At 41.3% G+C, this 11,944-nt stretch overlaps 1 non-coding gene across 1 annotated transcript; it reads right to left on the reverse strand.

Moving 5' to 3' along the window:
* Positions 1-2,014: 2,014 nt before the first annotated feature.
* On the reverse strand, positions 2,015-2,122 carry LOC112699615 (small nucleolar RNA R71). Its single transcript, XR_003152559.1, has one exon. It is a non-coding gene; the product is annotated as a small nucleolar RNA R71 (small nucleolar RNA).
* Between the last annotated feature and the right edge of the window lie 9,822 nt (positions 2,123-11,944).

Consider the following 11,944-nt stretch of genomic DNA (forward strand, 5'->3'; position numbering starts at 1 on the left):
CACTTGTTCTTCAACTTGATGAATGTGATGATCCGTGACACTCATTATCATTCTCACTTATGAACGTGTGACTGACAACCACCTCCGTTCTACCTTCGATTGAGTGAATATCTCTTGGATTCCTGATTGCACGATGCATGGTTGATCGCCTGACAACCGAGTGCTCGTCTGACAAACGAGCCAACCATTCCGTGAGATCAGAGTCTTCGTGGTATAGGCGAGAACTGATGGCGGCATTCAAGAGAATCCGGAAGGTCTAACCTTGTCTGTGGTATTCTGAGTAGGATTCAATGATTGAATGACTGTGACGTGCTTCAAACTCCTAGCAGGCGGGGCGTTAGTGACAGACGCAAAAGAATCGATGGATTCTATTCCGGCCTGACCGAGAGCCGACAGATGATTACCCATGCTGTGACAGAGCATAGGCAACGTTTTCACTGAGAGGATGGGAGGTAGCCATTGACAACGGTGAAACCCTACATAAGCTTGCCATGGAAAGGAGTAAGAAGGATTGGATGAAGACAGTGGGAAAGCAGAGAGACGGAAGGGAAGGCATCTTCATGCGCTTATCTGAAGTTCCTACCAATGAATTACATAAGTATCTCTATCTTTATCTTTGTGTTATTTTCGTTCATCACCATATCCATATGAGTTTGCCTGACTAAGATTTACAAGATGACCATAGCTTGCTTCATACTAACAATCTCCGTGGGATCGACCCTTACTCGCGTAAGGTTTATTACTTGGACGACCCAGTGCACTTGCTGGTTAGTTGTGCGAAGTTGTGTAATGCCATGGTATTGAACACCAAGTTTTTGGGGTTCATGACCGGGGATTATGAGAGTTGTGAAAAGTATTGTTCACAATTTCGCGCACCAAGTTTTTGGCGCCGTTGCCGGGGATTGTTCGAGTATGGACAACTGACGGTTCATCTTGTTGCTTAGATTAGGTATTTTTTTCTTCAGAGTTCTTAAGAATGAATTCTAGTGTTTCAAGGTGATGTTCTTATCATCACCAAAGCTGATTGATCTTCATCAATTTAGCTCTTGAATGCAATGTTCTGCTGAAGCTTGGCTGACCATGTCTAATTCCTTTAGACTGAAGCTTTAGACTAACATTGCATGATTTATGGAATTCTAATTAAGAATTTTGATACCTTTATCTTCTTTTTCCACTTAATTTTCGAAAATCACTTTATTTCTTTCCCACTTTCATTTTCGAAAATTAAGTAATGTTTTTCAAAAATGTTTTCAAAATTTTTCACTTAATTTTCGAAAATCACTTCCCTCCTTCTCACATCCTTCTATTTATGGACTAATACTATCCCTTAATGCAAAATTTGAACTCCATCTTCTCTGATAAGTTCGAATTTTCTACTTCTGTCTTCTACTCTCTTTTTCTCTGACACTTCAAGGAATCTCTATACTGTGACATAGAGGATTCCACGTTTTCTTGTTCTCTTCTCTTTCTTATGAGCAGAAGCAAAAACAAAGGCATTCTTGTTGAGGCCGACCCTGAACCTGAAAGGACCTTGAAGAGAAAGCTAAGAGAAGCCAAAGCACAACTATCTTTAGAGGACCTGAACGAATTCTTCAAAGAAGAAAAACACATGGCAGCCGAAAACAACAACAATGCCAACAATGCAAGGAAGGTGCTGGGTGACTTTACTGCACCTACTCCCGATTTCTATGGGAGAAGCATCTCTATCCCTGCCATTGGAGCAAACAACTTTGAGCTTAAGCCTCAATTAGTTTCTCTAATGCAACAGAATTGCAAGTTCCATGGACTTCCACTGGAAGATCCTCATCAGTTTTTAGCTGAGTTCTTGCAAATCTGTGATACAGTCAAGACTAATGGGGTTGACCCTGAGGTCTACAGACTTATGCTATTCCCTTTTGCTGTAAGGGACAGAGCTAGAACATGGTTGGATTCTCAACCTAAAGAAAGCCTGGACTCTTGGGAAAAGCTAGTCAATGCCTTCTTGGCAAAGTTCTTTCCACCTCAAAAATTGAGTAAGCTTAGAGATGAAGTCCAAACCTTCAGACAGAAGGAAGGAGAATCCCTCTATGAAGCTTGGGAAAGATACAAACAATTAATCAGAAAGTGTCCTTCTGATATGCTTTCTGAATGGAGCATCATAGGTATTTTCTATGATGGTCTCTTTGAACTATCCAAAATGTCTTTGGATAGCTCTGCTGGAGGATCTCTTCATCTGAAGAAGACGCCTACTGAAGCTCAAGAGCTGATTGAAATGGTTGCAAATAACCAATTCATGTACACTTCTGAAAGGAATCCTGTGAACAATTGGACAAGTCAGAAGAAAGGAGTTCTTGAGATTGACACTCTGAATGCCATATTGGCTCAGAACAAAATATTGACTCAACAAGTCAATATGATTTCTCAAAGTCTGTTTGGAATGCAAAATGCACCAAGCAGTACTAAGGAAGCTTCATCTAAGGAAGAAGCTTATGATCCTGAGAACCCTTCAATGGAAGAGGTGAATTACATGGGAGAACCCTATGGAAACACCTATAATCCTTCATGGAGGAATCATCCAAATCTTTCATGGAAGGATCAACAGAGACCTCAACAAGGTTTCAATAACAATAATGGTGGAAGAAACAGGTTTAGCGATAGCAAGCCTTTTCCATCATCTTCTCAGCAACAGACAGAGAGTTCTAAGCAGAATACCTCTGACTTAGCAACCATGGTCTCTGATCTAATCAAAACCACTCAAAGTTTCATGACTGAAACAAGGTCCTCCATTAGAAATTTGGAGGCACAAGTGGGTCAGCTGAGCAAGAAATTTACTGAACTCCCTCCTAGTACTCTCCCAAGCAATACAGAAGAAAATCCAAAAGGAGAGTGCAAGGCCATCAACATGGCCAAATTTTGGGAGGAAGGAGAGGCAGTGAACGCCACTGAGGAAGACCTCAATGGACGTCCACTGGCCTCCAATGAGTTCCCCAATGAGGAACCATGGGAATCTGAGGCTCAAAATGAGACCATCGAGATTCCATTGGACCTACTTCTGCCATTCATGAGCTCTGATGAGTATTCCTCCTCTGAAGAGGATGAGTATGTCACTGAAGAGCACGTTGCTAAATACCTTGGAGCAATCATGAAGCTAAATGACAAGTTATTTGGAAATGAGACTTGGGAGGATGAACCTCCTTTGCTCACCAAGGAACTAGATAACTTGTCTAGGCAGAAACTGCCTCAAAAGAGACAGGATCCTGGGAAGTTTTCAATACCTTGTACCATAGGCACCATGACCTTCAAGAAGGCCTTGTGTGACTTAGGGTCAAGTGTAAACCTCATGCCTCTCTCTGTAATGGAGAAGTTAGGGATCTCTGAGGTGCAAGCTGCAAAAATCTCACTAGAGATGGCAGACAATTCAAGAAAACAAGTCCATGGACTTGTAGAGGATGTTCTGGTTAAAGTTGAAAACCATTACATCCCTACTGATTTCATAGTCCTAGAGACTGGGAAGTGCATGGATGAGTCCATCATCCTTGGCAGACCCTTCCTAGCCACTGCAAAGGCTGTGATTGATGTTGATAGAGGAGAGTTGATCATTCAAGTGAATAAAGAATCCTTGGTGTTTAAGGCTCAAGGATATCCCTCTATCACCATGGAGAGGAAGCATGAAGAGCTTCTCTCAAAGCAGAACCAAACAGAGCCCCCACAGCCAAACTCTAAGTTTGGTGTTGGGAGGCTACAACCAAACTCTAAGTTTGGTGTTGAACCCCCACATTCAAACTCTAAGTTTGGTGTTGGGAGGTTCCAACATGGCTCTGAGTATCTGTGAGGCTCCATGAGAGTCCTCTGTCAAGCTACTGACATTAAAGAAGCGCTTGTTGGGAGGCAACCCAATGTTATATTTTATCTATTTTATTTTGTTATTTTATATTTTTTGTAGGTTGATGATCATAAGAAGTCACAAAATCAATGAAAAAAGCAAAAACAGAATGAAAAACAGGAAGAAAAACAGCACACCCTGGAGGACGCACCCACTGGCGTTTAAACGCCAGTGAGGTTAGCTGTTGGGCGTTTAACGCCCAGTCTGGCACCATTCTGGGCGTTTAACGCCAGAAAGGGGCACCAGACTGGCGTTAAACGCCAGAAATGGGCAAGAAGCTGGCGTTAAACGCCAGAAATGGGCACCAGCCCGGCGTTTAACGCCAGAATTGGCACAAAACGAGATTTTGCTTGCCATTTGGTGCAGAGATGACTTTTCCTTGACACCTCACGATCTGTGGACCCCACAGGATCCCCACCTACCCTACCACTCTCTCTCTCTTCTTCACCCATTCACCAATCACCTCAACACCTCTTCCCCAAAAACCCTTCACCTATCAAATCCCATCTTTCTCTTCACCACTCACATCCATCCTTCATAAAACCCCACCTACCCCACCATTCAAATTCAAACCACTTTCCCACCCAAACCCACCCTCAAATGGCCGAACCCTCCCTTCCCCCTCTCCTATATAAACCCTCCTTCACTCCTTCATTTTCACACAACATACACACCACTTCTCTCCCCTTTGGCCGAACACAAAGCCATTCCCTTTCCCCTCAATTCTTCTTCTTCTACTCTCTTCTTTCTTCTTTTGCTCGAGGACGAGCAAACATTTTAAGTTTGGTGTGGTAAAAGCATTGCTTTTTGTTTTTCCATAACCATTTATGGCATCCAAGGCCGGAGAAACCTCTAGAAAGAGGAAAGGGAAGGCAAAAGCTTCCACCTCCGAGTCATGGGAGATGGAGAGATTCATCTCAAGGGTGCATCAAGACCATTTCTATGAAGTTGTGGCCTTGAAGAAGGTGATCCCCGAGGTCCCTTTTTCACTCAAAAAGGGTGAATATCCGGAGATCCGACATGAGATCCGAAGAAGAGGTTGGGAAGTTCTTACCAACCCCATTCAACAAGTCGGAATCTTGATGGTTCAAGAGTTCTATGCCAATGCATGGATCACCAAGAACCATGACCAAAGTGTGAACCCGAATCCAAAGAATTATCTTACTATGGTTCGGGGGAAATACTTGGATTTTAGTCCGGAAAGTGTGAGGGTGGCGTTCAACTTGCCTATGATGCAAGGAGATGAACATCCTTACACTAGAAGGGTCAACTTTGATCAAAGGTTGGACCAAGTCCTCACAGTCATATGTGAAGAGGGCACCCAATGGAAGAGAGACTCAAGAGGAAAGCCGGTTCAATTGAGAAGGCATGACCTCAAACCCGTGGCTAGAGGATGGTTGGAGTTCATCCAACGCTCAATCATTCCCACTAGCAACCGGTCCGAAGTTACCATAGACCGGGCTATCATGATTCATAGCATCATGATTGGAGAAGAAATAGAAGTTCATGAGGTTATAGCCCAAGAACTCTATAAGGTGGCGGACAAGTCCTCTACCTTAGCAAGGTTAGCCTTCCCTCATCTCATTTGTCACCTCTGTTATTCAGTTGGAGTTGACATAGAGGGAGACACCCCTATTGATGAGGACAAGCCCATCACTAAGAAGAGGATGGAGCACACAAGAGACCCCACTCATCATGAGATCCCTGAGATGCCTCAAGGGATGCACTTTCCTCCACAAAACTATTGGGAGCAACTAAATACCTCCCTAGGAGAATTGAGTTCCAACATGGGACAACTAAGGGTGGAGCATCAAGAACACTCCATCATCCTCCATGAAATTAGAGAAGATCAAAGAATCATGAGAGAGGAGCAACAAAGACAAGGAAGAGACATTGAGGAGCTTAAGCACTCCATAGGATCTTCAAGAGGAAGAAAGAGCCGCCATCACTAAGGTGGACCCGTTCTTTAATTTCCTTGTTCTTTATTTTCCTGTTTTTCGAAAATTAATGCTTATGTTTGTCCATGTTTGTGTCTTGTGATCATTAGTGTCTTAGTGTCTATGCCTTAAAGTTATGAATGTCCTATGAATCCATCACCTTTCTTAAATGAAAAATGTTCTTAATTGAAAAAGAGAAGAATTGCATGAATTTTGAATTTTATAACAGTTTAATTATTTTGATGTGGTGGCATTACTTTTGTCTTCTGAATGTATGCTTAAACAGTGCATATGTCTTTTGAATTTGTGGTTCATGAATGTTGGCTCTTGAAAGAATGATGAAAAAGGAGACATGTTACTGAGGATCTGAAAAATCATAAAAATGATTCTTGAAGCAAGAAAAAGCAGTGGATAAAAAAAAAGAGAGAAAAAGAAAAAAAATTCGAAAAAAATAGAGAAAAGAAAGAAATAAAGTTGTGATCCAAGGCAAAAAGAGTGTGCTTAAGAACCCTGGACACCTCTAATTGGGGACTCTAGCAAAGTTGAGTCACAATCTGAAAAGGTTCACCCAATTATGTGTCTGTGGCATGTATGTATCCGGTGGTAATACTGGAAGACAGAGTGCTTTGGGCCACGGCTAAGACTCAATAAGCAGCTATGTTCAAGAAACATCATACTTTACAAGGAGAATCAATAACACTATCTGGATTCTAAGTTCCTAAAGAAGCCAATCATTCTGAATTTCAAAGGATAGAGTGAGATGCCAAAACTGTTCAGAGGCAAAAAGCTGAAAGCCCCGCTCATCTAAATAATACTGATCTTCATAGATGTTTTTGGAATTCACTGCATATTCTCTTCTTTTTATCTTATTTGATTTTCAGTTGCTTGAGGACAAGCAACAATTTAAGTTTGGTGTTGTGATGAGCGGATAATTTGTACACTTTTTGGCATTGTTCTTAGTATGTTTTTGGTATGATATAGTTAGTTTTTAGTATATTTTTATTAGTTTTTAGTTAAAATTCACTTTTCTGGACTTTACTATGAGTTTGTGTGTTTTTCTGTGATTTCAGGTATTTTCTGGCTGAAATTGAGGGACCTGAGCAGAAATCTGATTCAGAGACTGAAAAGGACTGCAGATGCTGTTGGATTCTGACCTCCCTGCACTCGAAGTGGATTTTCTGGAGCTACAGAAGTCCAATTGGCGCGCTCTCAACGGCGTTGGAAAGTAGACATTCTGGGCTTTCCAGCAATATATGATAGTCCATACTTTGCCCAAAATTTGATGGCCCAAACCGGCGTTCAAAGTCACCCTCAGAAATCCCAGCGTTAAACGCTGGAACTGGCACCCAGATGGGAGTTAAACGCCCAAACTGGCACTAAAGCTGGCGTTTAACTCCAAGAAGAGTCTCTACACGAAAAAGCTTCATTGCTCAGCCCAAGCACACACCAAGTGGGCCCGGAAGTGGATTTTTATGTCTTTTACTTATCTCTGTACACCCTAGGCTACTAGTTTTCTATAAGTAGGACCTTTTACTATTGTATTGGGATATCTTGGTAGCTATCTTCGTTTTATGCTATCTTAGATCATTGGGAGGCTGGCCATTCAGCCATGCCTAGACCCTGTACTTATGTATTTTCAACGGTGGAGCTTCTACACACCATAGATTAAGGTGTGGAGCTCTGCTGTACCTCGAGTATTAATGCAATTACTATTGTTCTTCCATTCAATTCCGCTTGTTCTTGTTCTAAGATATCACTTGTTCTTCAACTTGATGAATGTGATGATCCGTGACACTCATTATCATTCTCACTTATGAACGTGTGACTGACAACCACCTCCGTTCTACCTTCGATTGAGTGAATATCTCTTGGATTCCTGATTGCACGATGCATGGTTGATCACCTGACAACCGAGTGCTCGTCTGACAAACGAGCCAACCATTCCGTGAGATCAGAGTCTTCGTGGTATAGGCGAGAACTGATGGCGGCATTCAAGAGAATCCGGAAGGTCTAACCTTGTCTGTGGTATTCTGAGTAGGATTCAATGATTGAATGACTGTGACGTGCTTCAAACTCCTAGCAGGCGGGGCGTTAGTGACAGACGCAAAAGAATCGATGGATTCTATTCCGGCCTGACCGAGAACCGACAGATGATTACCCATGCTGTGACAGAGCATAGGCAACGTTTTCACTGAGAGGATGGGAGGTAGCCATTGACAACGGTGAAACCCTACATAAGCTTGCCATGGAAAGGAGTAAGAAGGATTGGATGAAGACAGTGGGAAAGCAGAGAGACGGAAGGGAAGGCATCTTCATGCGCTTATCTGAAGTTCCTACCAATGAATTACATAAGTATCTCTATCTTTATCTTTGTGTTATTTTCGTTCATCACCATATCCATATGAGTTTGCCTGACTAAGATTTACAAGATGACCATAGCTTGCTTCATACTAACAATCTCCGTGGGATCGACCCTTACTCGCGTAAGGTTTATTACTTGGACGACCCAGTGCACTTGCTGGTTAGTTGTGCGAAGTTGTGTAATGCCATGGTATTGAACACCAAGTTTTTGGGGTTCATGACCGGGGATTATGAGAGTTGTGAAAAGTATTGTTCACAATTTCGCGCACCAGACATCACCAGCATCAACCACCCTAAAGGGAATTCAATGTCAAGCTAGTGACAATAAAAGAGCGCTTCATGGGAGGCAACCCATGATTTAAGATTTCTGTCTTTTCTTTCATCTAATAAGCTATGATTTCCTGAGTATGATTTTGAACTTTCATATTTGATAAATGCATACATTGTTTTAGAGCATAAGTCAGACTTCTAAGTTTGGTGTACCTTAAGGCACACCCAATTTTTGCTTTTCAAAAGAAAGGGGGCTATTCTTAGAACATATGAAAAACCATTTTGATAAAGCATATGACCAAACACTAAGTTGGTGTCTGCATATGTAACACTGTTCAACAGATCATTTCCTATTCATGGAATCAAAACCATACAGAAAGGGATCATGCATCATTTTTTAAATATAAAATACATCAATTGTGAAGAATGGTTTGCATTGCTAAGCCATCCCCTCAATAAGAGATAAGTTTGGTGTTCACCAACTTTTAGCATCTTTAATTAGGGGACACAATTGATCACTAAAAAAATTAAATAATAATAAACAAAACAAAAACAACCTTCTTCTTTATTGCAAATCACTTGCCAACGTATACATTAATGTTCTAAGGCTAGCTGTTTTGGTTTATTTAGGAGGAAGAGATTGCGACAATTGCAAGGAGGGGCCACGGCTAGGACAAGCTAAGTGAGGAATGGTCACATGTGCCTAGAGAAATGCGCTCCTTGGGAAGTAGAATTTGCATGCATGCATCATCGAACACCTAAATGCATGCAACCAATGGGAGGAGAATCATCGTCAAAGTCTCAACAAGGCATGCAGACCGTTCAATCCATGAATGATTAACTCAATCTCAACCGTTCATGAGCACCAATGAACTCCTTCCTCATTCATTATGGTTTTGTTAGAAAGTTTGAAGAAGTTGCCTATAAATAGCCGTTAGCACTAAATGGCTTACACATTCATACAAACCACTTTCACTTGTGAACCATAATCTCCTCTACTCCCGAAACTAAAGCCAACAATTCTTTTCTCTTACACAACAAAATCGAGCATCATCCCAAACACAACACATTCTTCTCTTATTTCCACTTTTCCCTCCTTGTCACTTCAAATCTGATGGCCTCCTCAAGTTCAAAAAGAAGGCCAGGAAAGGAACCAATGGTAACCGAGCCCCCATCATTTGACACAAGAAAATTTAGGTCCCAGTTCCATGAAGGAAGATATCACAGATTCATGAAGACAAAGAATGTTATTTATGAGAAGGGCCTTGAGTTGAAGGAAGGAGAATACCCCATCATGAGGCAAATCACTAAAGAAAGAAGGTGGGAACTCTTATGTGCTCCTCTCGTTGACATCAGTGCAGTCATGATCAGGGAGTTCTATGCAAATACTGTAAAAGAGAATAAAGATAGTGCTCCTTACACAAGCTATGCCAGAGGAGTTGAAGTGAACTTCGGTCCAGCAGCCATCGCTAGAGCTCTAAAGTTGAGAACCATAACTTATGCAGAGCCTAGTTATGAGACCAGATTACCGATGGAAAACAATCCTGATGAGATCTTACAAGGGTTATGTATGGAAAATACAGACTGGGAAAGAGATTCAAAAGGAGTTCCAAGCCACTTGAGGAGAATAAATCTTACTCCCGTGGCCAAAGGATGGTATGAGATAGTAAGGAGGTCTATCCTCCCTACTGGAAACGCCTCTTGGGTCACAATCAAACGAGCACTCTTGACATACTGCATCTTACATGGAGGTGAAGTCAACCTCGCACAACTCACAGCCGACAGTATTCAAGAGATGGCTAACAGCACAAGTAAATCAAGTGGTCTTGGACATCCAAGTACCATCCTTAGGCTATGCAACAAAGCTGGAGTGATCTTTGAAGATGAGGACACAGAAAAGGTGAAAAAGGGGAAAGGAATCACCAAGAAAAGTATGGAAGGAATGAATGAAGACGATGATCAAGAGGGAGTGGTAGCTCCCAGACAAAGGAGATCACAAAGAGAGGAAGGACGAAATCAAGCTCATGGTGCCATAAACATGAGCCAGCTACAAAGAACAATTGAAGAGCTATCTCAGCAACTCATGCAAGCTCAACAAGACCAAAATCAGGGGCGCCAAGAGCAATATCTAGAGCCCCATCCAGAGTTTAGGGAGCAATATTTGAAGGACAAAGAGGAACGAGAAGCTTGGCAGCGTCAAATGGAGGAGAAACAAGAGAGATGGCAACAACAAATGATGACTCAGCAGCAAGAATTTCAAGCACAGATTCTTGAAGGACAAAAAGAGCAATACAATGAATTCAAAGAATCATATGATAAGCTGTATTTTAGTCAAGCTAAAGCAGGGGAATATAGTCACAACCTGTATCAATGGAAGAATATTCATCACACCATGGAAGAAGTTAGATATATGCAAAGAATGGAGAGTGATGAAAACATACAAGCAAGGTTGGAGTATTTGACCCACAATTTGCCAACACTCAATCCACAGATCAAGCAAAAAAGCACGGTCTCATCATTATACGGAATTAACACTTAACAGATTGGAAGAAGTTGGACTCTCAGGGCTCTTGGATTCTGTTTGGGATAGAAGATGCCCTGGTGAAGAAATCCAAGACTACTCCAAGCTAGGGAAGAGAAAGAAGAAAAAGGGAGAATCAAGCAGCAGCCACAATCATTAGAAGGTGGCAAAGTTCTTTCATACTTCTTCTTTCATACCCTTAATAAGGAGATGCATGTCTGAAACATGATATGCCTCCATTGTTTATTTCTTTTACTTCATGCATTGTTCTTATTTTATTGTTCTTTGTCACTTAATAAATAGCTAGAGAAATGTATCAGAATTTTGCTTGTTATCCATAACCGAGCTGAATTTTGTTTTGTTTCCCGTATGCTTGAATAAAAGAGAATTGTTTGAATTGGAAAGTAAATATCCAATGTTGCTTAAGTAGAATGGAAGTTAATGGTGGTGTATGTGTTTGATTAAATGCATAACTCATGAAATAATTGCTGCATAATATCATCTTCATTGAAGTGTGAGCTAGCTTGCTGTATAAAGGTTCCTATCAATAAAGAAAAAGCCCTTGAGAACAAAAGAAAATAAAACAGAAAGAAAAGGAAGTAGAAAAAGCCAATGTGGCAAGAAAAACAAAGAATAAAGGCTGGACACCAATAGCTTGGACCCTAGGACAGATGCCTGTGGTGTTCTTGTACTAAGATATGCTTGGATAAGTAAATTCTGAGGGGTATCTCAAAACCCGGTCACTTAGATCAACTGATTTGGGATGGCCAATTGAAAGTCCACAATAAAGAGCAACTTAGATACAGAACATTTAGTTATCCAAAGAGATGCTGGGCATCAATGATCCTAGGAAGAAATAGTGAGCCATGTGTCTGTGGTGGAAAGATGTTGAGTAAAAATAAAGCCAAAGGCTACTACTACAACATTAGACACCAAGCCTCCAAAAGAATAATAAGCTTGTTAAGCATTATAAGAAAAGAAAAGTTAGCAAGG

This window comes from Arachis hypogaea, chromosome 6 (genome assembly GCF_003086295.3).
Source record: "Arachis hypogaea cultivar Tifrunner chromosome 6, arahy.Tifrunner.gnm2.J5K5, whole genome shotgun sequence".
NCBI classification, from domain to species: domain Eukaryota; kingdom Viridiplantae; phylum Streptophyta; class Magnoliopsida; order Fabales; family Fabaceae; genus Arachis; species Arachis hypogaea.